Raw genomic sequence first — 26,468 nt, 5'->3', positions numbered from 1 at the left:
ACCTGATTCGCACATCTCATCTCAACTCATATAAAACATTCCTCGGGCTTCCGTGTCCCGGCTTCAATGACAGGACTCTAACCTGATTCACAAATCTCATATCAACAAAACTAACCTCTGTTTCCCAGCTCCACAATTATCATCGACAAAGAACTGGAATAAAATCCTTACTAGAAATCTCGACGTCTAATATCGCACAATGCATTAATCATGAATAACTTCGCATAAATGATATCGTATTTAATAACTAAATTTTTACGAGAAATGACTGAAACATTCTACTAGATCTTTTATTGTCAGTCAGACACAGTTTAAAATGGGCCTAGAAAAACGTTTCTCTCCGTGACCAAATTCATCACCCTAGGTTCTCACCCGACAGCGCCCTTCCACTCGATTGAAAATGAGTAACCATGGATTATTCTTATTAACGTCAAATTGCAGACAGGAAAAATTTACGTCGAATGAACATCTTAATTTGGCATCACAAAATATAGGCAGTACACTCACACGGATGACGATCTACATTGGACGTGATATCACTTCGGAACCCTATTCAATAACTTTTACAACATTATACGGCACTCGCAAGACTTCAAAAATTTATCTAAGTGGGAAATAAAACAAATGACTCTTTTAGTCGTACTCTCACATTTACAAAACTTAGTAGGGGTGACCACTGCGTCGTATATCCCCATTCAAATACACTTTTAGAAATCATGAGACAAGATATAAGAGGTAGTAAGATGGAAAGTCACCTACCTCATGTAGTCATAGGGCTCACCTGCGACCCTGGCATTTTATTTAGCCATTTTTACATTCATGGCTTTACAAACCATTTTTATATATCTTCATGTTTCCTGGAATAAAGCATTAAAAAAAAAGAAAATACCTTTCACTTGTTTGTTGAGCGCACACGATAGACTATAATGATTTCCGCACACGAATTACTTAATCACATTAGAATTTATTCAGTACTTTGACCGTCCTATCTGGTACAATTATTTCACTCAAGAAAACTATCTCCTCACGGAGTCAAGACCTAGCCGCAATGGCTAAAATCTGCAGTTGAACTCAGTCTACTTTCGTTGTTTGATTTCGCAGAGCAGCTCAACAATTTTTCGTCCGCTTTGTATCACAAATGCCGGAGAAGGAGACTTCGTCATGGCGTCCCTCTCTTCGGATATCTCCCTTTGCCGCCAAGAAAATTTCTATAAATTTTCTGACTTACCTAAACTGTAATTTCAAGAGTTTTGAAAGTGACTACATGCTTGCTACATTTCTGGCGGTAGTGTTCATGGACATATAAAATTTTTACGGGTTCGATTTGCGAGATGATTGACCCCCTTTGATAGGCACTATATTTTTTGACTTGGCTTGGGTCACGCCATGTACACGCGCTTTGAAATAGTTCACCAAAATGACTTGAGATTCTTCCGCCGTTGACACGTGTGGCTGACGTCACGTACCCCAGAGCGTGGGACCGAAGGTAATCACCCCCTCGTCACGTGTCAAATCCATGCTATCAAGAATCCAACTTTTAGTTTAATTGTTAATTTATACATAATGTTCTTAGGGCACAAAGGTCATGGGTTCAATACATACATACATACATTATCAGTATAGACTGTTATGCCTTTCAGCGACGAGTCTGCAAGCCTCTGTGAATTTACTAAACGTCGCCACAATCCTCGATTTGCAACTAGTGTTGTGGCCTCATTTAGTTCTATACCTCTTATCTTTAAATCGTTAGAAACTGAGTCTAACCATCGTCGTCTTGGTCTACCTCTACTTCTCTTACCCTCCATCTAGGTAACCTATCCTCCTCCATTCACCTCATATGACCCCATCACCGAAGCCGGTTTATGCGTACAGCTTCATCCATCGAGTTCATTCCTAAATTAGCCTTTATCTTCTCATTCCTAGTACCCTCCTGCCACTGTTCCCACCTGTTTGTACCAGCAATCATTCTCACTACTTTCATGTCTGTTACTTCTGACTTATGAATAAGATATCCTGAGTCCACCCAGCTTTCGCTCCCGTAAAGCAAAGTTGGTCTGAAAACAGACCGATGTAAAGATAGTTTCGTCTGGGAGCTGACTTCCTTCTTACAGAATACTGTTGATCGCAACTTCGAGCTCACTGCATTAGCTTTACGACACCTTGATTCAATCTCACTTACTATATTACCATCCTGGGAGAACAAACAACCTAAATACTTGAAATTATCGACCTGTTCTAGCTTTGTATCACCAATCTGACATTCAATTCTGTTGAATTTCTTACCTACTGACATCAATTTAGTCTTCGAGAGGCTGATTTTCATACCATACTAATTGCACCTATTTTCAAGTTCCAAGATATTATACTGCAGGCTTTCGGCAAAATCTGCCATTAAGACCAAGTCGTCAGCATAGGCCAGACTGCTTACTACTTTTCCACCTAGCTGAATACCTCCCTGACATTTTATACCTTTCAGCAGATGATTCATGTAAACTACGAACAGCAAAGGTGAAAGATTACAGCCTTGTCTAACCCCTGTAGTACCCTGAACCAAGAACTCATTCTACCATCAATTTGGTCCAGATATGTCCAGCTGTTTCGCCATGATGGTGGTACAGACGGACAAACAGAAAACAGACACGAAAGCTAAAAACCACTGATACAGTCTTGAGTTGACGTAAATCGGATAAATATCTGAAAAATTGGAAAAACAAATGAAATTACAGACAGCGGGCCCCTAGAACTTTATTTATATCGATAACAAATGAGTAACAAGGTCACGAACACTCAATCTCACAAAAAATAGACAGCAAACAAATATTTACCTTTATGAATTCTCGAAATGCGAGGTAATTCGTAAACTGCGAATAGCAGTAGCCGAAGAGTTGATACTTGGAATCCTACAACTTGCATAGTATATTGACCCATTTCAAACAAGAGGATTTGGAAAGAAAGCAATCTTTTCCGACGGCCAATTTTTGTGCGTTTGAGTGCACCTGCAAACAACAACAACGTCCAAATCGAAAACCACGAGAACTCCAATGTTCGTAGCCAAGTCGTCGGAAGTCAAGATGACAGCAAACCACTTCATTTTACGATATTATTTATCCTGCTCTGGAATGTCTTTGCTTGATGGTACGTCAAGCTTGTGTCTCTCGTTAATATTGTTAAAGAGGGTTGGGAGACCGGATTAGAAAGGATCATTGGCTTATTGTGTACTGGGTGTGAGGTATGTGGAGGTCTTCGAATATGAAGAGACACGGAAAGAGAACAGTGACACAAGAAACACCGAGTGGAAATACTCATTTAAAACACAGGTCAGCTACCTGTCGCCTGATGTATAGTGAACACATATTTATCGCCCTTAATACCTACTGTATAGACTGATTTCTAAACATGTCGACAAAGAAGGACATTGCTCAGTCTGACTGGTAAATTTTCGAGGGGAATGCCGTTGTCCAAATTTGAGAGCAGTAGTTTAAAAGAGTTTGACTAATCGTAAGAAAGAGGAGGCCAAAAGGAATGGGATCTAATATTTCTGTGAAACGGTAGAGAAAATACCTATTTCATGACCTTGGGTGCATGCTATGTGGCTCTTGAACTGTAATACAGTAATAATGTTATGCATTTAATGTTCTTTCAGTTAAGTTATTATCTGTGTTATATTGATGTTTGCATCTCAAAATTAGGGTTCGAAAGTGTTTTACGTACACACGACACTCGTGCATGTCATATCTGAGCCTTCTTTAAATTCTTGCGGTTGATCATTTTAGACGTGTTTCTGCAGTTTGAGGTGGAATTGGTGCAGGGGTGCCGGGGGGGGGGGGGGAGGAGGGGGGCATCACATTTCTGATCGAGGCAGTCACACTTTTGTTGAGGTCACTCTTACCGAACCTCATGAATGCAGTAAGTTGAGCCAGTCCTTTAAACGAACTGATAGGAAAACCTATATTAACATACATATAAAAGGACACGAAACAGACCCTCTGTATGATTTTAATGGAACACTGATAAAAGAATCTGTGCATGAATCCTGTCTGATCAGTTACCGTGGTGTCTTTGTCAAAAATATGCTTATGATAGTAAAATTCCGGCACATGTCTGTACAAAATATAGGAAGTTCCGGGTGAGCAGAATGAGAGATGCTTATTCTCAACTCCTATACTGGAATCAAGGACTACCAAATTGAGTCTAGCATTCTTGCCATCTGAGCTAAGACTAATTTTGTGATCTCATCACCAGAGAATACCAGCTAAAAAGGGGAGTTAAGTTTATTTAACTGATCAATTGATTTATCGACCAATCTGCTGAATTTAGGTTGAGGGAGATGACTTGATTGGGCACGAACCCTTCTAATAACGAAGGAAAGGACCTACAGACCGTCGATAAATGCGGGTGTCTTTTAAGGGCCAGACAGGGGGAAAAAAGGAGTGTGGAGTCATGATAAGCCTTAAATTAACAACGTCTGGTCTACAGAACTCTACTAGCTCTGGCTTGAAAGAGGGTTAGAACGGAGGAAAAGATCTCAGATACACAAGTCAGAAGCTTATCGTCCCAACTTTACGGCTGAAGCATTGAGTCAACACTCCACGATAGCACTAGGAAGCTACTCAATACGAAGTACTAAAGTACAAATCCTGATGCTGGTAGTGAAAATCTTCAGCAAAGCTTTCCCCAGGTATGTTCATCCTCCCTTCCGCATTCCCTTCAAGAAAGTGACGGGATAGTAGCTAATTTCAAAACCCGAAACACCACTCCTTCTAATTCAAGACTCAAGTAAGTACAATTGAATACACGATCCAATACCCCACAAAAGAGTGGATTACCCTACTAACACGTTACTAAAAGAAAAAACATGTCTCCAAGAATTAACACAATAGTATTCCACCCGATTCGGCTGGATTCAATTCCCATATGTACCACAATTTTAAAACTAGTTTGAGGGATGATGATTATGATGATCATAATAGTAATAATAAGCTAACTCCTTGGCTGAATGGTCAGCGTTGAGGCCTTCAGTTCAAAGGATCTCGGGTTCGATTCCTAGCCGGGTCGGGATTTTAATCGCGTCTGATTAATTCTTCTGAGTGTTTGTGCTTTTACGAACACTTTCCTCTTCATATTCCGACAACACACGACACTACCAACCACTACAGCATCACGCAATAGTGATTACATCCCTCCACATAGGGTTGGCGTCAGGAAGGGCATACGGTGGTAAAACGGGAGCAAATTCACATGTGGGACACAGTTTGCGCTCGCTACCCCACAAGTGTGGGAAAAGCGGTAGAAGAAGAAGAAGATAACATCATACGTCCAACTAATGAAATACTATATAATTTTTATTTAAGTAACATATTAGTACCGAGCGAGCTGGCTGCGTGGTACGCGCCGCGACCTTTAAACTTACATTCGGCAGATGGTGGGTTCAAACCCCACCATTCTCACCTCTGAAGACTTTTCTGTGGTTTTCTATTTTCACACCAGGCTATACTTTATTAAGGCCACGGCCGCTTCCTTCCCAGTCCTAGCCCTTTTCTATTCCATCGTCGCCGAAAGCCTTTCTGAGTTAGTGCGATGGTAAACCGCTAGCAAAATCTACTGTATATAACATGTTAGTAATCCTCTATCACTCGACTCATTGGCTGAATAGTCAGCGTTAAGCTCTTCGGTTCAGAAGGTCCCCGGTTCGATTCCCGGCCGGGTCGGCTTTTAAAAGTGTCTGATTACTCGTACTTCTTCTGGCTCGGGGATTGGGTGTTTGCTTTTGTACCAACATTCTCCTCTTCATATTGAGACAACCGCCGCAGAAACACGCAAAAATGACTACATCCCTACACAGGGTGGCGTCAGGAAGAACACCTGGCCGTAAATCCACTTGTGCGACACAGTTCGCACTCGTGACATCTCAGGGCCCTGTTTCATAAAACTAACTAATATTATTACCTAATAATATTAGAACTGTCCGCCTCTGTGGTGTAGTGGTTAGTGTGATTAGCTGCCACCCCGGAGGTCCGGGTTCGATTCCCGGCTCTGCCACGAAATTTGAAAAGTGATACGAGGGCTAGAACGAGGTGCACTCAGCCTCGGGAGGTCAACTGAGTAGAGGTGGATTCGATTCCCACCTCAGCCATCCTGGAAGTGGCTTTCCGTGGTTTCCCACTTCTCCTCTTAACTTAAGGCCACGGCCGCTTCCTTCCCCCTTCTTTGTACAATCAATCAATCAATCAATCAATCAATCAATCAATCAATCAACCAATCAATCAATCATTCACTACTGATCTGCATTTAGGGCAGTCGCCCAGGTGGCAGATTCCCTATCTGTTGTTTTCCTAGCCTTTTCTTAAATGATCGCAAAGGAATTGGAAAATTATTGAACATTTCCCTTAGTAAGTTATTCCAATCCCTAACTACCCTTCCTATAAACGAATATTTGCCCCAATTCGTCCTCCTGAAATCCAACCCCATCTTCATATTGTGATCTTTCCTACTTTTAAAGACACCACTCAAACTTATTCGTCTACTGATGTCCTCCCACGACGTCATCTCTCCACTGACAGCTCGGAACATACCACTTAATCGAGCAGCTCGTCTCCTTTCTCCCAAGTCTTCCCAGCCCAAACTTTGCAACATTTTTGTAACGCTACACTTTTGTCGGAAATCGCCCAGAAAAAATCGAGCTGCTTTTCTTTGGTTTTTTTCCAGTTCTTGAATCAAGTAATCCTGGTGAGGGTCCCATACACTGGAACCATACTCTAGTTGGGGTCTTACCAGAGACTTATATGCCCTCTCCTTTACATCCTTACTACAACCCCTAAATACCCTCATAACCATGTGCAGAGATCTGTACCCTTTATTAACAATCATATTTATGTGATTACCCCAATGAAGGTCTTTTCTTATATTAACACCTAGGTACTTACAATGATCCCCAAAGGGAACTTTCACCCTATCAACGCAGTAATTAAAACTCAGAGGAATTTTCTTATTTGTGAAACTCACAACCTGACTTTTATCCCCGTTTATGATCATACCATTACCCACAGTCCATCTCACAACAATATCGAGGTCACCCTGCAGCCGCTCACAATCTTGTAACTTATTTATTACTCTGTACAGAATAACATCATCTGCAAACAGCCTTATCTCTGATTCCACTTGTTTACACATATCATTGATATATATAAGAAAACATAAAGGTCCAATAATAATGCCTTGAGGAATTCCCCTCTTAATTATTACCGGCTCAGATAAAGCTTCGCCTACTCTAATTCTCTGAGTTCTATTTTCTAGAAATATAGCCACCCATTCAGTCACTCTTTTTTCTAGTCCAATAGCACTCATTTTTGCCAGTAGTCTTCCATGACCTACCGTATCAAATGCCTTAGATAGGTCAATCGCAATGCAGTCCATTTGGCCTCCTGAATCCAGGATAGCTGCTATGCCTTGCTGAAATCCTACAAGCTGAGCTTCAGTGGAATAACCTTTCCTAAACCCAAACTGCCTTCTGTCAAACCAGCTATTAATTTCGCAAACTGTCTAAAATAATCAGAAAGAATGCTTTCCCAAAGCTTACATGCAATGCATGTCAAACTGACTGGCCTGTAATTTTCAGCTTTATGTCTATCACCCATCTTTATACACAGGGGCTACTATAGCAGCTCTCCATTCATTTGGTATAACTCCTTCAACCAAACAATAATCAAATAAGCATTTCAGATATGATACCATATCCCAACCCATTGCCTTTAGTATATCCCCAGAAATCTCATCAATTCCAGCTGCTTTTCCAGTTTTCAACTTTTGTATCTTACTGTAAATGTCATTGTTATCATAGATAAATTTTAATATTTAGTATTACTCAACTCCCCTATCTGGACATTATCCTTGTAACCAACAATCTTTACATACTGCTGACTGAATACTTCTGCCTTTTGAAGATCCTCGCATACACACTCCCCTTGTTCATTAATGATTCCTGGAATATCCTTCTTGGAACCTGTTTCTGCCTTAAAGTACCTATACATGCTCTTCCATTTTTCATTAAAATTTGTATGGCCACCAATTATGCTTGCCATCATGTTATCCTTAGCTGTCATCTTTGCTAGATTCAATCTCCTAGTAAGTTCCTTCAATGTCTCCTTACTTCCACAGCCATTTCTAACTCTATTTCTTTCCAACCTGTACCTCCTTCTTAGTCTCTTTACTTCTCTGATATAATATAGTGAATCTTTACCATTCCTTACCACATTTAAAGGTACAAGCCTATTTTTACATTCCTCAACAATTGCTTTAAACCCTTTTTATTTACCGTTTTCCACCGATCATAGTTACTTATTAAAAACTCCCTCATTCCTGTTTTATCAGCCATATGATACTGCCTAATAGTCCTAATTTTAATAGCTTCCTTTCTTTCACATTTATTTTTAACTACGACAAAAACAGCTTCGTGATCACTAATACCATCTATTACAGTACTTCGGTTTCTCTATAGAGCTCATCTGCTTTTATCAGCACCACATCCAAAATATTCTTCCCTCTAGTTGGTTTCATCACTTTCTGAATCAGCTGCCCTTCCCAAATTAAATTTGCCATTTGTTGTTCATGCTTCCTGTCGTTCCCATTACCTTCCCAACTGACATTTAGTAATTTGAGATCACCTGCTACTATCACATTTCTTTCCATATCATTTCCAACATAGCTGATTAATCAAATAATTCTGAATCAGCGTCAGCGCTACCCTTTCCCGGTCTGTACACTCCAAAGACATCAAGTTGCCTATTATCTTTAGAGAAGAGCCTTACACCCAGAATTTCTTGTTTTTCATCCTTAACTTTTTCTTAGCTTACGAATTCTTCTTTCACCAGAATGAATACTCCCCCTCCTACCATTCCTATCCTATCTCTACGATACACACTCCAGTTCCGTGAGAATATTTCTGCATCCATTATATCATTTCTCAGCCATGATTCAACTCCTATTACAATATCTGGTATATATGAAATTACTTAATTCGATTCCTTTGTTTACAATGCTTCTACAGTTGAGCACTAACATTTTATGTCATCCCTACTTGATTTCCAGTTCCCTGTTCGCTTAACACCTCTCCCTAGGCCACCCCGTTTCCCTGAATGTACCTGCCTATAACCCTTCTAAACAAGTTTACTAACTTACATGTACCACCACTGCGGTTTAAGTGAAGGCGCGAAAACCACTTTTGTCTCAGCTATTTCTAGCCGAGTGCAGCCCTTGTAAGGGAAAATCTCCGATGAGGGTGGGCGGCATCTGCCATGTGTAGGTAACTGCGTATTATTGTGGTGGAGGATAGTGTTATGTGTGGTGTGTGACTTGCAGGGATGTTGGGGACAGCACAAACACGCAGCCCCCGGGCCATTGGAATTAACAGATTAAGGTTAAAATCCCCGACCCGGCCGAGAATCGAACCCGGGACCCTCTAAACCGCAGGCCAGTACGCTGACCATTCAGACAACGAGTAGAAGTTAGAATAATTGGAAAACAGTGCTGGTGATGGGATTGGCGATTACTGTACAACTGTGCAACCAGCCTCTAATTGGAAAACAGGAAATGCAATGCAATGTACTGTATTGTTCTGCATCAAATACAGTAGTCATGCTGTTATTACTACCCTTTACATTTGAGGTCGGCATAGAGCAGCTAATGAAGAACAATCATCAATGTCCGACTCGTTGGCTGAATAGTCAGCGTACTGGCCTTCGGTTCAGAGGGTCCTGGGTTCGATTCCCGACCGGGTCGGGGATTTTAACCTTAATTGGTTAATTCCAGTGGCCCGGAGGCTGGGTGTTTGTGCTGTTCCCAACATCCCTGCAACTCACACACCACACATAACACTATCCTCCACCACAATAACACGCAGTTACCTACAAATGGCAGATGCCGCCCACCCTCATCGCAGGGTCTGCCTTACAAGGGCTGCACTCGGCTAGAAATAGCCACACGAAATTATTATTATATCATCTTCAATCACTATCCATTCCAATCTTCCCATCCCCCACTAAGGCCCCTGTTGAGCATAGCAGGTGAGGCCGCCTGGGCGAGGTATTGGTCATCCTCCCCAGTTATATCCCAAGACCCAATGTCTCACGCTCCAGGACACTCCCCTTGAGGCGGTAGAGGTGGGATACCTCGCTGAGTCTGAGGGAAAAACCAACCCTGGAGGGTAAACAGATTAAGAAAGAAAGATTCACTAATAACTCTATGAAAGGTAATATCAATAATATTAGTAAATAATATTGGTTTCTTACCAATAATATTAGAGAAATATGTTTTATGAAACAGGGAAGTAATCCACTGACTGGGTACTGGATTCAATCTTGGGCTCCTAACCAACTGCGCCACTCAGCTGGTATCTCTTAACGTGAACAATAACAGCAGCAACTGGAAGTAATTCACTGATCATCAATGGCAAACCCTGGAGGCTGATTTAAAGCCATTACTGAGTTGAAAAATAGATTACTGAGACAGGGCTTGAACACAAAATTCGTTAGAGTCGGAAGAATCCTGTCACTGTTGGAAGCTGAGGTGAGCCTTGTTTCTTGAGTGCTCTGTTAAAATGAGAACAGGCTCCTCCCCCGCGGCCGAACACTGTTTTGCTCTCCGCTTTAACGAAGCGCAATTGGACTCGTTGTGAGGAGAATTAAATCTCCATTGTGTTCCAGCAGGCAGCAAAGGGCTCCATACACCACGATATTTACTGCACACTGCCACTTGAGTAAACATTCTTAAACAAGAACCATGGCCGAACAAGAGGTTTCAGAGAACCCGTGTAAACATCACCAGCACTTCCAGCAACAAACCAAGTACCCACCGCCATTAGTATCGTCACGCTCAGCAACATGATTTAATTACAAGTCACAAAGAACTCATTGAAATTTAGAAACTCTTCAATGACCTTAACAAGTGGCAGAGAACTCGTGCATACATGTCTTAACATTTGCAGCATTTGAAAAAACTCACATCTCAAACAAGTACTTTCCGCTTTGAACAGCGCGGTGGGGAAATGGCTATACTAGGAGTAGTCAGTTTGCATTCCACCCATCTAATCCTCATACAACGTAGCAGCCAACTTTTTAATACTGTCCCACGTCTAAAGCATCGTTTTATTTTGAAGTAGGTAGTAATTATTAGAAATAAATAATTATTTAAGTACCGTTAAGATGACGCTTTATTACCAAACATGTTTTACCTGGCGATATGAAGTGGTACAAAAACCAACACAAAATTCATTTTAAGCTGTAAATTAAAAGAATGACGGCTTCACTATTTTATGCATTTATAGATTTTTTACACGCTGCTTTACGTCGCACCGACACAGATAGGTCTTATGGCGACGATGGGATAGAAAACGGCTAGGAGTGGGAATGAAGCGGCCGTAGCCTTAATTAAGGTACAGCTCCATCATTTGCCTCGTGTGAAAATGGGAAACCACGGAAAACCATCTTCGGGGCTGCCGACAGTGGAGTCCGAAACCACTATCTCCCGGATGCAAGCCCCTAACCGCACACCCAACTCAGCCGGTATTGCTGGTGTTAGTAGTAATTACTGTATTATTACGAATAGAACACTGTCTGATTTTTATTGATCTAATTTAATTTAGAATGATCCAGTCGACACACACACACGCACGCACACATAAGTGGGTATTTACAAAAGTACTCAGTCAAGTTGGCTGGCATTTACCTGGTGCGGGCGACCCTTCTGTAATCTTGATTGACGGGTCTCACCTTTCACTTCGCTTCGCAAGCACAGTCGGCAGTTCACACAGCAGCTCCTCGCAGACCATGTTCGAACACACAAACTTTGGCTATCACAAGGCACGACGACTGTACACTCGGCTCGACTCCAAGCAAGTCCGATAACTCACACAATCAGTTCATGTGACTGCTCTACACACTGAACTACTCAACACGTATCACTTGGCAATAGCACAGCACTACTTCAGCTATTCTCCAATACTACGATACACTCAACAACAACAACAACAACTATTACTACTGCTCCAATACTTCACCACGACGACACGCTCTCAACACTCACATCTCTGCTCCAACAACACTACTAGAGTCCACCAACTCTTCCTTGCTCGCGACGACCCTACTTTTACATCTCTGGTGATGAACTACTAAAATCTTCCGGGTGCGTGTGAAATAGGAACAGTTTCGCCTTCCAGAAAGTCATGGAGACACCAGACGAAGGGCAAAATACAAGGAGAGGCTGTCATATGTCCTCAGACCAGCTGAGAGGTCCTCGGCCTTACTCAATCATACCTTCCAGGAAATACCGAAGGGAGCTTCCAGATGGTTGGCAGTCGCATGTACACGTAAAAGTGCCCCCCTTCGAGAACTGATAGTTCCCATCAGTTTACCTTTTCAGCTGTTCCTCGATAAGGGGCCAATCGCTCCAGATGTACCACTTTCATCTTGCATCGTAGCCTCCGTCGCATTCGGTAATGACGTCATTTATTCTCCTCAGAACGCAGTAAAGGCCTTTCCATGCCTTCTACAGCTTAAGAGACAAGCTCCTCTTCCTTACGGTGTTATACAGCCTTGCCAGATTGTTCTCATGATTTCCGATAGCGTCCGCTCGTTGGTCGTACCGTGCCTTCATTTGATCGATTTCTATCCTCAAACTCTTCCAGACAGCGGCGTGTACATCCTCTCCAGTTTCCTTGTCAGAACCAGGCGGTACTGGTCGATCGGGGCAGGATGTTCCTGAGGTCGTCCACACGCTAGATTCACCGGGAGGCGCAGCTCTCCCTCGAACAGCAATCTTGCTGGTGTACATCTCGTGGCTCGTGCGCTGCAGACTGATAGGTCAAGAGGCACAGGGGAAGATGACGATCCCAGTCCCTCTGTACTCCAATCCAGGCTTCACGGGTCCGGTTTTCCTCGAACTCCATGGTGGTCCTTCGGCAGGAAACTTCGCGATCACCCTCCTTTCTGGAACAGAACCTACATTCTTCTGGACAAGGTCTTCTGGACGGAACGTAGATCGACAGAATGTGCTTTATCTCATGAGGACCCTCATCGATCTTTCTCTGCTGCTATTCCTCTTTCTCGTGATCGTCCATCTTCACTTCCAACATCTTCTGGCCTTCTTCCATCTTCTCCGTCCTCTTCTGGTTCTCTTCTATCTTCTTCTGGCTTTCTTCCATCATCGTTCTTCAATCTTCTTTATTATTATCTTCTGTCTTTCTGTCAGCTTCTTCTGACTTTCATCCATCTTCTTCATCACTCTTCTAGCCTTTTTTCACTTCCTTTATCATCTCAAAGAGCATATTTAACTGAGCCTCCATTTTCGTGTGCCTTCTGGTCTCAGCTGACATGCAGTAAATTACCACAAGAGGAAACCTAACGATTGATATATATATTGTACCAGGAAAGCCTAGGTCCTGGTCCATAGTTATCAAAAGAAATGTTGTTCCAGCATATAAGATCCGTCCGACGCACGAACATCTAAGTAAAAGAATGTTCCAGTATGTACCCGACTCCACGAGTGCGCTAGGCGGAGTCAAGTGACGTCACCTGTCGTTCAAAGCTCACCTCCCCTAGAGATATTTCTCGAAAATATCTTTCTTTTCGCAAGTTTTCAACGCCTGTACCAATTTTAATGGAACAAACGCTAAATGGTAGCGGACGTCATGAAAATTAACCTCTATAAATTCCAAATTAATCCATCCTATGGTTGCTGAGTTACAATGATTTAAAATCTAACAGAAATTACGCACTCACGGTCACATGACCGAGAGAAACTACCCCTCCCAGCACCAGCTATATATGCCACTGGGTCAAGGCTAACAAGTAGTTGTGTGTTAAGTTGAGTTCAGTTCATTGCAAGCAGTCCAGTCTAGCAGTGCAGTATGTGTATGAGTAAGAGAGAGGGGAGACTGGCCCTCACATAGTATGTTCGTGCAGTCTCGAAGACAGTACTTTTCGTCGTGTTTCGCGGAGACGAAATTACGGACTAGTAAATTGCCATCGTACTTGATAAAAAAAAGACGTCGCACCGTAAGTAGTCTATTGTGCCGCGACTATGATATAACTTACAGACATTTCAAAGTATAACACGTACGAAATCAGTGAAGTTCGAAGTTATATATTGGACATTCACAACATGACGTGTGGACTTAATTAATTACACACAATATTAAATTACCAACAGAAACTGTCGTGTACAGTAACTTCAACTACCCTAGAACTTATTTTCTAACATAGCACATCCTTGGACTATGTCTTTTTATGTGCCATATTAGGACTTGACGTGTTACAGTGATAAACTTAGTGAAAGTTAAGAACTTTTTCTAAAATAAGATAGTTCTATCGACATTAGAGAATCAGTGTTATCTGTCAGGACAACAATTTAAAGACTGTGATTAGAGACGGTAATGAGAAATATTACGTGTTTGCACTGTGTTGGACGTTCTCAGTGACAGTTTAAATATAGTGTTTTTTTTTTTGCAACAAGGACTGTGATCACTCATCGGACGTCCTAAAATTAACATAGTATCTGTAAATACTACTTGCATGTTCCGTGTGTTAAGATCATTTCCACGAACAGCAGAAATCTTCAGAGAATTCTACAAGATCCAACTACCTTCAACATCATTTCATCTATGACGTCAACGTGGTTTCTTCGGGGAACTTCAAGTTCGAGTCATCATCCGCACCCGCGGAATGTTCCAGATTCTCATCAGTATTCGTAAGCCAAGTTTTTTTAATAAGTGAGTAGTCACAAACTGACTTTCTTCTTTTTTCCTTTCTTACCAATCGTGAACAGTGGTTTACCCAGTGCTGCGTGTGACGATACTTCGTAGTTTTCCACCATTACTCAAAATTCATCTTTTAATGATAAATCTATTTTCAAAATCTATTTCACATAGGAAAGACTCTAGGAGTTTCAAGTGTTCTATGTTTCAAGGCTCACAAACTGAGAAACTCTCAACAGAAGTTCAAATTCTTATTTTCAATTATAAGTGTGTTCATGTCATGTCATAATACTTAGAAAGACTTTAGGTGAAAAACTGACACTTTATGTTTTCGCAAAAGACTATTGGATCTGTGAGATTTATTTATTTTCACAAATTGCATTCAAGAAGATTTACGTTAACCCCTTTGATTTCAACAAATTATTTGCATTCTATATCGACATTGCAAGGTGGTGAATTGATTAACATTATTAATAAATTGTTTGAAAAAGGGTATAACCATCTATTATTCGCCCTGCGAGTCTATCCTGCTCTGTACCGGCTCCAAAACCCAACTTCCACTACCTGAGATCCTTCTCATGCCTTACGCCCCGAACTTTTACTGGTACAATATATATATATGTGTATGTGTGTGTGTGTGCTGTGCTCCCTATACACACATGTTGTAGAATGCTCCCGACGGCGACTGAATACTGCAGTATCCGGTCCGTTAATTCACGCCGATTACAATGATGTGTCACCCATCACATATATTCCGTCTGCTGGCACCACTTTGTTACGAATAAAACAGTGTTTTATTGATCTAATGTAATTTAGGATGACCCAGTCAGTACACACACACATAATTATGCTTGAAAATCGATGACAACAGTTCGCTAATTAGTGGCTATTTACAGAAGTATTTAGTCTTAACAACAAGTCTCAAGCTGACTGGTATTTACCTGGAATGGGCGACCCCTTCGTAATCTTGATTGATGGGCTTCATCTTTCACTTCGCTTCGCACGCACAGTCACTTCACATAGCAACTTCTGGCAGAGAAGGATCGAACACACGAACTTTAGCTATTACAAGACACGGCGACTGTACACTTGGCTCGACTCCAGTTCGAAAACTTACACAATTAGTTCATGTGACCGCTCCACACACTGAACTACTCAATAAGTATTACTCGACAATGGCACAGCACCAGTTCAGCTACTCTTCAACACTACCATAGTCCACCAAATCCTTGTTCGCAGCGGCCCTGCTTTATTAAAGCCTGGTGATGATCTGATGAACTACTAGAATATTCGGGATGCGTCCGGAATAGAAACATTCTAGTTTCGCCCTCCAGAAAGTCCACGGAGTCACCAGACGAAAGGTACAACACAATTGGAGGCCGTCATATGCCCTCAGGTCAATTGAGAGTCTCCGGCCTAACTCACTCAAATCTTCCATGAAATACTGAAGGCAGCTTCCAGAGGGCTGGCAGTCGCATGGCCACGTAACAATATGCTGTTGTAATATCTGCACTGGAGCGTATATTTGAAATCAACTGGAATTAGGAAAGAAGTGGCACTAGTTTTTGGAGGCGCCAGGTTTTTCTTGAAGTCACGAAACCATGGCAAACTTCAAGATACATCGGAATTGGAATCCATGTCTCTTGGAAGTTCATGGCTAATGATTATTTTGTTATTGTACTATATTGAATGAGCCTGCTCCGTTCTCTGTATCGTTCCTCGAAAACATATCCTCGACGTCTGAATACCCTCATTTTCTTCAACTGCCATTATCCGAATGCGGAAGGGGAGAAGGAGGGGTTTAATAGCTGATTGATATCGTCAATGCCTTCTCACCCGGGCAACGGCGGTTCGGATTTTGGTCAACGTATGGGAATTTTTGAAAAGAAAAATCAGGTCCCAACGTTTCGGATTCCACGTAAAATTGGAGGTTCCATAGCTATGACAACCATCAACAGTCGCGCAGAACTGCAAGCCTGTTTTTTCTTAGTCGAAGGCACATTTAACAGTGAGTTCTTTCTTGGGTATTGGCCTATTTTCAATAGTCTGTACAGCCCCTCTACCTGTAATCCGTTCATATAATATACAGTAAGTACTGTAAGTCTGCCACTTAGTCCCATTTCCTGATACGCGGTCGGGATGAGGCGAGATTATATTTTATGGTATGTTATTCTGACGCAAGTGTGATAAAGAGATATAATTTGAAAACAATATTCTCTCACCCATGGGTATATAATGCAAGTGTCGAGCTCGAATTATTATTATTTTACGATTATTACTATTATTATCATTACTTGTAATGTATGTCTATGAAGTGTTACATCCCGTTAGTATTTGTATTATTATTACATCGTATGTACATACGATACGATCGCGTTGTTTGTGAGGTTATGTCATGAAACATGTGCTGCACATAAATATTTATGAGTTCAGTTAAAGTAAATACCTGTAAATTAATATTATATAATTTAATATTACCTGTATACGATGTGTAATCCGCTACAGAATTGTGAAACACACTGTAACTTCCAGAATGGCACTAGATGATTGTAGAATATTCTGTACATTATAATCATGTTGTTAGGCACTCTAGAATTTATGAGAAAATGTATCTTTCTAGAAGCCTGACCAGGCACCTATATATTGAGGCGATCTTGACGGTAGAGACGAGTTATTGTTTAGTAGAGTTATGGTGTAGCAGGAGTATACTTGTGACCTCGTGTTGTTGTGACATGCAGTGGTTGCAGTCTCCATGTTGAAGTGATAGGCAGTTGTTAAAATGGCGGCTTTGTTGATGTGTGTATTATGCAAGTGACAGCCGTGATTAAGGTTATGTGTGTGTTTAATTTGTAAATAGATGTACATAAATTACTGTACCAACTGTCAGAATTTCGTGTGAGTCTTTGGGAGATACGTTAATTTTTTACGGCCGGATGCCCTTCCTGTCGCCCTCAATTGAGGTGCTCCATTCATGTATTCATTAATTCAAAAATGTAATTTATTTGAAAGGAATCGTGAATTCTTAAAATGTTAAAAGTAGAAGCAGCATGTAACTGGATGCTGCGATATGCAACATTATAGAGAGTTAAATGATACCGCATAAAACTTCTTGTGCACGTACAGATATTAAAATGAAACTGAGGAGCGAACTTATAATGCATTTCATCTGGAGAAGTGATGAAGCAAAAGAAATATTAAGAGGGGAAAGTTTTCTAAGAAGGAGATCGTTGTTTTACAGTATAAGAACTCAAGAAGCGGTTCAAGCACTTCCGTTACTACAGCTCACCATTGACTTTTGTTTACATTCGTCTATGGAAAAGATAACAGCAGACACACTGGAAAGTTTAAAAGCAGAAACTTTCGTTTGGAGCCAGGAAATAAAATGTGACTAAAAATAAGCAGACAATTGGAAACTAGATCAAGCCATTTACTGTATTTCTCTGAAGCGGCATAATGGGTGGCGAGCTTCCAGGAACGGCCTCTACAAGGCCGCAAAAAACACAGTCAACAATGCACCGGACTTTGCAACGACTTTTTCACCTAGCATGACGCTCAAATTGTCATAACAACACCAGAGTTGCATTCCAATTATGTTTGTCGTTACGGTTGCAGATTTCATCATAAAACATGGCCTAATGGAAATAAAAATCAAGCATTACTGATATCACAGCTAGCTTTGAGTTACAGTAACAGAGACTTGTCATCAGGGAATATAGAAGGCAGGAATGTTATCTCTGTGAGAAAAGCAGCAACAAGAAACACGACCACACGCGACCTTTTATTTAATAATCAACACAGATGAACAAACGTGGTGTCTTTAAGGATCACTATAATTTACAACGAATAATAAACATATTATTATTATTATTATTATTATTATTATTATTATTATTAAATATCAGGTGTGTTTTCAGATTAAATTACTTTATAATAATAATAATAATAATAATAATAATAATAATAATAATAATAATAATAATAATAAATGTTACGGCCCACTAACTACTCTTGAAGATTTTCTGAGAAGCGGAGGTACCGGAATTTCGTCCCGCAGGAGTTCTTTTACGTACAAGTGAATCTACCGACACGAGGGCGACGTATTTGAGCATCTTCAAATACCATCGGACTGAGCCAGGATCGAACCTGCCAAGTTGGGGTGAGAAAACCAGCGCCTCACCCGTATGAACCACTCAGCCCGACAAAAAACATTCTCTCTTCTCCATTATACCTTATTTTGCATAACCCTTTGCACAGGATTATTCTTTCTGACGTCCGACTCATTGGCTGAATGGTCAGCGTACTGGCCTTCGGTTCAGAGGGTCCCGGGTTCGATTCCCGGCCAGGTCGGAGATTTTAACCTTAATTGGTTAATTCCAATGGCTCGGGGGCTGGGTGTGTGTGTGTGTGTGTGTGTGTGGCGTATTCAACATTAGAAATCATCCTAGGTAGGGTCCTCATCTTCACAGACATGCAGGTCACCTAATAGGCCGTCTGCTAGAAAAAGACCTGCACCGTACGCCATTATTATTATACTCTTTCTGAAAGAAATTCCTTTGGACTAAATGACCTGCTCATCAATAATCCCACGAATAGCGCCTACTGAATAAGCTGATTAATGAGCTGTTGTGCTACATGCTACACACATAGGTATTAGTTTTTATTTCTTCACATTTCGGTGAATAGTCGCATAATGTCATTCACTAACAGTTCGAATTTACCCTGTCGTTCCGAGGTATTTTCCCCCCATCCTAGCAAAATAATTAGCTTACACATACTGGCTAGCATAAGACATTACAATATTCCAATGCTTTAGACAACAATCATATATAGTTGTTGTTGTTGTTTCTGAGGTTTTTTAATTGTTATTTTTATTTGGCTTTAGATCAGTTACAGACCAAACAGCCACCTGGATATTACAGTACACTAGTTTGAACTTTACAATTCATTACAAGTCATTGTCACAGTGTAAAATATATATACATATAAAAGACATAGATGTTGCACATCATTACATTAAAATCACATACATTTCCATAGAAAATCAATCAAATTTGTAGACAAGTTGTTTTTAAATAGTTCCCAATAATAGTATACACTTTTTTGTTTTTGGTCGCCAGTAGTGTATTTACACAGGTTGGTAACTGTTGCTTAGCATGAAGTAGAGCTGTAGTAAACACATTTTGCTGTTGGTGGTAATGAGCACATGCAAAAAAGAGATGGTTTATGTCCTGAATCGACTGGGCATCACAGGGTTTCTGAAGTTAGGGTCAGCGGTACAAAGAATGATTTAAGATACAATTATCCATGCAACCTCACTCTATGTTAATCTCTTCATCTCTACATAAGTAACGCATGATGTACTTCATTTACTCTAACATGTTTGTCATAGGCATGTATTGCCCTCACACCACCATTCACAAACGAATTGAAGAAGTCCGGAAAATACTGAACAAAACACTTACTAAATGACTGTGAAGAGACAAAGAGAATGAGTGGAAAACACAAGGATGAAAAATACACAGAAATATGCAGTCTTTACTTTAAACAGAGAAAAGAACAAACCAGCGAGAACAACGCAATTATGTACAGTGTCCGGCTCCATGAGTAAATGGTTAGCGTGCCAGCCTTTGGCTCAAGGGGTCCCGCTTTCGATTTCCGGTCCGTTCGGGGATTTTAACTTTCATTAGTTAATTCCTATGGCTCGGAAACTGAGCATTCGTGCCGTCTTCAGCATTTGACTTCATTTTAGGTAGGGCCCCACCCTCATAGATGCGCAGGTCGCCTATACGGCGTCAACTCGAAAGACCTGCACCAGGCCTCTCCGGAGGCTACACGCCAGTATTATTGTGTACAGTATGCGGCAAAACCAAGTCCTGAAATTACAAATATGCTCTAGACATCAAGGTACGTCATTATAAATGCAAGATGACGACAGAAACATGTATCTAACTTCGTGTGTTCATAATGTGGTCCCTCACGTCTCACCCATTGCTCGTAACATACCTGCAAATTGTCGAACTTGTTGATGAAAACAGGTTGCCGCACGGGCACAAAAGACGACTGTATCTTTCCTTGTAATTCGGGGCATTCTGAAAGAACCCGTGCCGGGCTGAGTGGCTCATATGGTTAAAGCACTGGCTTTCTGAGCCCAAGTTGGCAGGTTCGATCCTGGCTCAGTTCGGTGGTATGTGAAGGTACTCAAATACGTCAGCCACGTTGCGGTAGATCTATCGGCACGTGAAAGAACTTCCGCCGGACAAAATTCCGCCACCTCGGAGTTTCCGAAAACCACAAAAGCCTTTAGTGCGACGTAAAACAAGTAACATTATTTATTATTATTAAAGAATCCATTGTCCGGTCAGATGACCCATCTAGGCAAATATGGAACGTTACACGCGGAATGAATTGGTGGACATGCATTTGGCGCGTTATTAGATAAACGAGCAGGTGGTCAAGGGCGGCGGCGTTCTGTGTGAACTCCTAAGGCCGAAGAAGTGGTGCGGCGGATGTTGAGAACAATCCTTCGGTGAGTACTCGAGTTATCGCTCACCAATTCAACAATAATCCACGCACGGTCTGGATAATTCTGCAGGAATACTTTTTGCGGCCTTATTATCTTGAAAAGGCTACTAAGGCAGGGGACTATCCGTTGCAACACCAGTTTTGTATTTTGTATTTGAACCGAAAGGCAATCCAACCAGTCTTTGCAACCCGTGTATTGTTCACCAATAAACAACGTGAGGGATTGTTTAATTCCTGTAATTCACATGTTTGGGCTTTCGAAAAACCCCATGCCACGTTTGTGCGATCACATAAAACGATAAGGTGTCAATGTATGAGTAGGAATTGTCAATGGCTTCCTTGTGGTGCCAACCATTTGAACAACGACTCAAAAGCCAATACTTACTTGGTTTTTTGGCAGGAAGTTCTGCCTGAGTTACTGCACCCGGTTCCTCTTAATATCAGACAAGGGATGTTATTTCAGCATGATGGAGCACCAGCTCATTTTAGGAATGAAACACATGGTTATCTGACAACTACATTCGGCGATCACTGGATAGGTCGGAGTGGGTCTCCTGTCTGGCCAGCGCACTCACCTGACCTTACTCCACTTTATTGTTTTTCACGGGGCCACATGAAGTGTGTGGTTTATGAAACTCCTCCTTACTCTGTAAAAGATCTTCCAGTACACACAGTCAGCGCACTAGCCACGTCGATAAACTGTTTGTCTGGAAGTCAAAAAACGTGTGTTCCATCAATTGTTGTAGTAATGAAATAGTAAAGTAATGGATCCATACTGCTAATATCCGGTAATACTGGAGTGTTTTTCGGTTCGGTTACTTTTGACTTTTCTGTATGCTGGGTCAATGAATACCTGTAACATTAATGGTTTGTTTATTCAATGTTCACATAACTAATTACTTCAATCCCTCCTTGCAAGATCGAACCAGGTAATGATATAAACCTCGTCGCCATAAGACCTATCTGTGTCGGTGCAACGTAAAGCCCCTAGCAAAAAAAAAAAAAAAAATGATATAAACCCTTCTTATGCTGAAAAGAAAAGTTGCAGCCCGTACTTTCCTTAACAAAAAGTGTTTGTAAAAAGGTCCGCTCCCAAAGTTTGCCGGTCAGTACCCTGTAGTGTGCAATATGAAGTGTAATTCAAGCCACTACCTGCAGGAGTCACCAGTTAGATTTCACGGAGGTCCATTTTCAAAGTACTATATGAAGTGGAGGTCCGGAGCTACGAAAAATACGAAGCTATCAAAGGAATTTCGTTTACTTAATACTCGTATATAATACTCTAATGTTTAACATTATTTAATTTAGCCTCATTCTAATGGAATACCTGGTAAAAATTAAACAAAACACATTTCAATTAGTACAGAAAGTTAGTAGAGAATTACTAGCACTGTGCATAAATTTCACATACAAATTATATTAATAATTTAACTAATCATCAATCAGTGTAAAACGTGACATTTTCCAGATGTGACAATTTGTCTGAGATATGGATCTAAGTTCGTGTAACCTATTTTGAATGATTATTAGTTAATCGTGATCTAAATGTATTTATAAAATTATTTTTTGAAACTGCAGATTCACAAGCGTATGTTGAACCAAAAAGCGTACATAACTTTATTACCAACTTCAGAAGCTTTGGATGTTTATTTGCAGGCACGTGATTTCACCGAAACTGATCACAGGTAATGAAAAGAGGTACATTTTTGAATGTGTCTTTCAAAGCTATATAGTGAGTTTTGATACTATTTTCTACTAATTTTAGCTCGTGAGTTTTGATACTATTATCTACTAATTTTAGTCCGTGAGTTTTGAGACTCTTGTGTTTTGAGACGTAACCGCAACCGTGGCCTTAATTAAGGTACAGCCCCAGAATTTGCCTGGTATGAAAATGGGAAACCACGGGAAACCATCTTCAGGGCTGCCGACAGTGAGATTCGAACCCACTACCTTCTGAATGCAAGCTGTCCCTACGTGATACAAATCGCGTAGCCACATCGCTTGGTCCAGGCCCATATCATTACGGATGGGTATTCTGATTGAGTATCCGAGATGGCTTGATTAATTTACATTTACGGTTTTCGGGGTTGTTCGAACACTTTATCAGATAGAAGTGCTATTCTCCATCCAGGAAAAAGCACAAGAGTAATAATTTGATTGTTATTTAATGAATATTTTACGTCGATAATTACTGACGTCGAGAGTTTCATTTCGTACAGGTACAAACATGGTGAGATGGAGATTATTATTTTTAAGGAGAAGTACAACCAGGCAACCATCCTTAGAAGCAGACAAGCTGGAATACTGCCTTATTATATTCATGGGATGTTTAGTGTAACAGCAACGCACTGTTATGGACATAGCAGTGAACACGGTAACAGCAATCTAACATATGATGTCATGGAGTTTATTCAGCATCTTACCTTCAGTTCATGAATCTCAAAATGATTAGCGTATGATACTGCAGACAGCAAACAGTTGGTGCACTGGATACATTGGAACTCACCTGCAACACATAATAATAATAATAATAATAATAATAATAATAATAATAATAATAATAATAATAATAATAATAATAATAATGTTATCGATTTTACATCCCATTAAATACATTTACGGTTTTCGGAGACGTAGAGGAGACTGAATTTTGTCCTGCAGTAGTCTTTACTTGCCGGTAAATCTACCGGGATGAGGTTTACTCAGCCTATACCAAACACGAGGGGCTGCCTGGCCGAGGCGGTAAAGGCGTGCTCGGTTCACCAGGAAGGACATGGGTTCGATTCCCCGTCAGGAAGTCGAAACATTTAAGAAACAAGGTTTAATCAGCCTACACCAAAAATGAGTACCAGGTTAATTCCTGGGGGCAAAGGCGTCCGGGCGTAGAACTAACCGCTCTACCCCATGAAGTATCGAGGTTACGAATAATGGAAGCCTTTAACTTCCACCCCTCCAAGGGCCTTCATGGCCTGTACGGAGATGACTTTGCTTCTTTGCTAAATACTATTACGATTTTCAGAGACACAAAGTGCCGGAAATTTGTCCGCTAGGAGTTATTTCATGTGCCGGTAAGTCTACTATATTAACCTTGCGTCTACTCACACGAGGCTGACGTATTTGAGCACACTGAGCTGGGATCGAACCCACCAACCCGGGCTCAGACAGTCGGCACTCTAACTTACTGCCTGAGCCACTGAGGCCGGCGAGATAGTAAAATAAGAAAAGTATGAAAAATGAAAGAAAGAGGCATCTGGTAAAAGAAAATGGAAGCAATTACAGACCCAATAGCTCTTTGGGAAGTTGTGAGGGGAGAAGTGGAAGTGAGAAAGGAAGCACGACGTCTAAACTTCAGTAAAAGCTCCAGAAGAATCCCTCTGTTGGTCAGCTGCGCCCTTTTCCTCTTCAGGTATGGGGAGCTGTGATGTGAGTGATGTCGGCGCTATTTTTGTGTTAGACCCGGGCCCCTGTCAGAGGGGAGGAGTCGAAGGTGCTCCAGCGACATCTGGCGTCCTGCCTCCCCGCACGTGCGTGCTGGGGAAGTAAACAACAACACAGATGGGGGAACACAATGAGATCGATAATATTTCTCAGCATTCGACCGTCTCACGCATACACGTAGCCTATGGGTAATTCTCAAGTTCTGTAGCATTCGGAAGGTTTTATTCGGTAGTTCCCTCCGTGAATCAGAGGTAGCAGTGTCGCTCTCTGAAACCCAAGATCGCGGGTTCAAATCCGGCAGAGGCAGTAGAATTTTTGAAGAGGGGAAAAAAGTCCATTAGGTACTACAGGTCGTACAATGTCCACACGTAAAAGATCTCTGGTCGCTCATTCAGGTTTACCCGACAATAATAATTAAAACTCAGCCATAGATCCTTTTATTTCCCATTAACAAAGTAAAACGGAACTCTATTGACATGCACACAACATTAATGACATCAAATCAAAATGGCTACACATGGTAGCCAGGGTCATGGATTATTATTATTATTATTATTATTATTATTATTATTATTATTATTATTATTATTATTATTATTAATTTGCTATTTTCTTTACGTCGCATCAACACGGATAGGTCTTATGGCGACGGTGGGATAGGAAAGGCCTAGGAATGGGAAGGAAGAGGCCTTCATTAAGGTACAGCCCCAGCATTTGCCTGATGTGAAAATGGGGAACCATGGAAAACCATGGTCTGCCGACAGTGGCGTTCGAACTCACAACCACATGGCATTTATTATTATTATTATTATTATTATTATTATTATTATTATTATTATTATTATTATTATTATTATTATTATTATTATTATTATTATTATTATTATTATTCGGTTTCATCTTCATAGTATTTTCTAATTCACTGTTACAAACCTAGAGCCCCTTATTTTTTAAATGTTTCTGCGAATTCCCTGAGATAAACGACCATGAAATAAAATAAACAAAAATATTCTTAAAACACCACACCACCATTATGTCGTACATAAAAGCCCAATCTCACTATTTCAGTCTACAAGAGGAAAAGTCCAACAACGAAATAGTCCAGCTCACATTAAGCTCTGACATGCAACAATGCCATGCGTTTTAAAAGGTCCACTTTCCAACATCATTCGTTTCTGTTCAGGCATTTTTTTTTTGTTATTTGTTTTACGTCGCACAGACACAAAACAGGCCTTATGGTGATGACGGGATACTACTGGATTAGGAGTGGAAAGAGCGCCGTAGCTTTAATTAAGGTACACGCGAACACAGAAACGGTGTCCCGATATAAACAAAGCTTGCCTCCCCACTCCCCACTTCCTCACTTGCGCATTGCTGTAGATAGACAGCCCGATACAAGATAGTTGTGATTGCAATGGATACAGTGGTGGGTGTATAGCAATACACACACTGTGCCTTCAGCACTATCCGTTCACTCCTTCCCCCCTTTTTCAGTACTGGAGCTGCCTTCAACACTATCCCTTCACTCCCTCCCCTACTTTTCAATATTGGAGTGGGACAGTGTTGATTGATTGTTTATGTCGGGATACCATTTCTGTGCATGCGTGAACAGCCCGAACATCTGCCTGGTGTTAAAATGGGAAACCATGGTCGAAACCACGAACACCCGAACGCAAGCTAACATCTACGTGATTCACATCGCGTACCCAGATCCCTCGGTTCCAGGCATTCGGAATGTGGACATTTTGTAAAATGGATTTGTTTG

At 41.0% G+C, this 26,468-nt stretch overlaps 1 protein-coding gene across 3 annotated transcripts in view; it reads right to left on the bottom strand.

Moving 5' to 3' along the window:
- Positions 1–26,468, bottom strand: part of LOC136858075 (pleckstrin homology-like domain family B member 1) — an 871,560-nt gene that overhangs the window by 621,781 nt on the left and 223,311 nt on the right. Inside the window, exon 2 of one of the 3 annotated variants that reach the window (XM_067137338.2) lies at positions 23,689–23,771. The exons of the other annotated variants lie outside the window; for them this stretch is intronic. The gene's annotated coding sequence lies outside the window, so the exon portion shown is untranslated. The remainder of the gene's footprint in view (positions 1–23,688; positions 23,772–26,468) is intronic. 3 annotated transcript variants of the gene reach the window in all.

This window comes from Anabrus simplex, chromosome 1, assembly GCF_040414725.1.
Source record: "Anabrus simplex isolate iqAnaSimp1 chromosome 1, ASM4041472v1, whole genome shotgun sequence".
Classification (NCBI taxonomy): Eukaryota; Metazoa; Arthropoda; class Insecta; order Orthoptera; family Tettigoniidae; genus Anabrus; species Anabrus simplex.
Note: the sequence above shows the minus strand (reverse complement) of the source record. Positions and strands in the feature narration are given on the sequence as shown.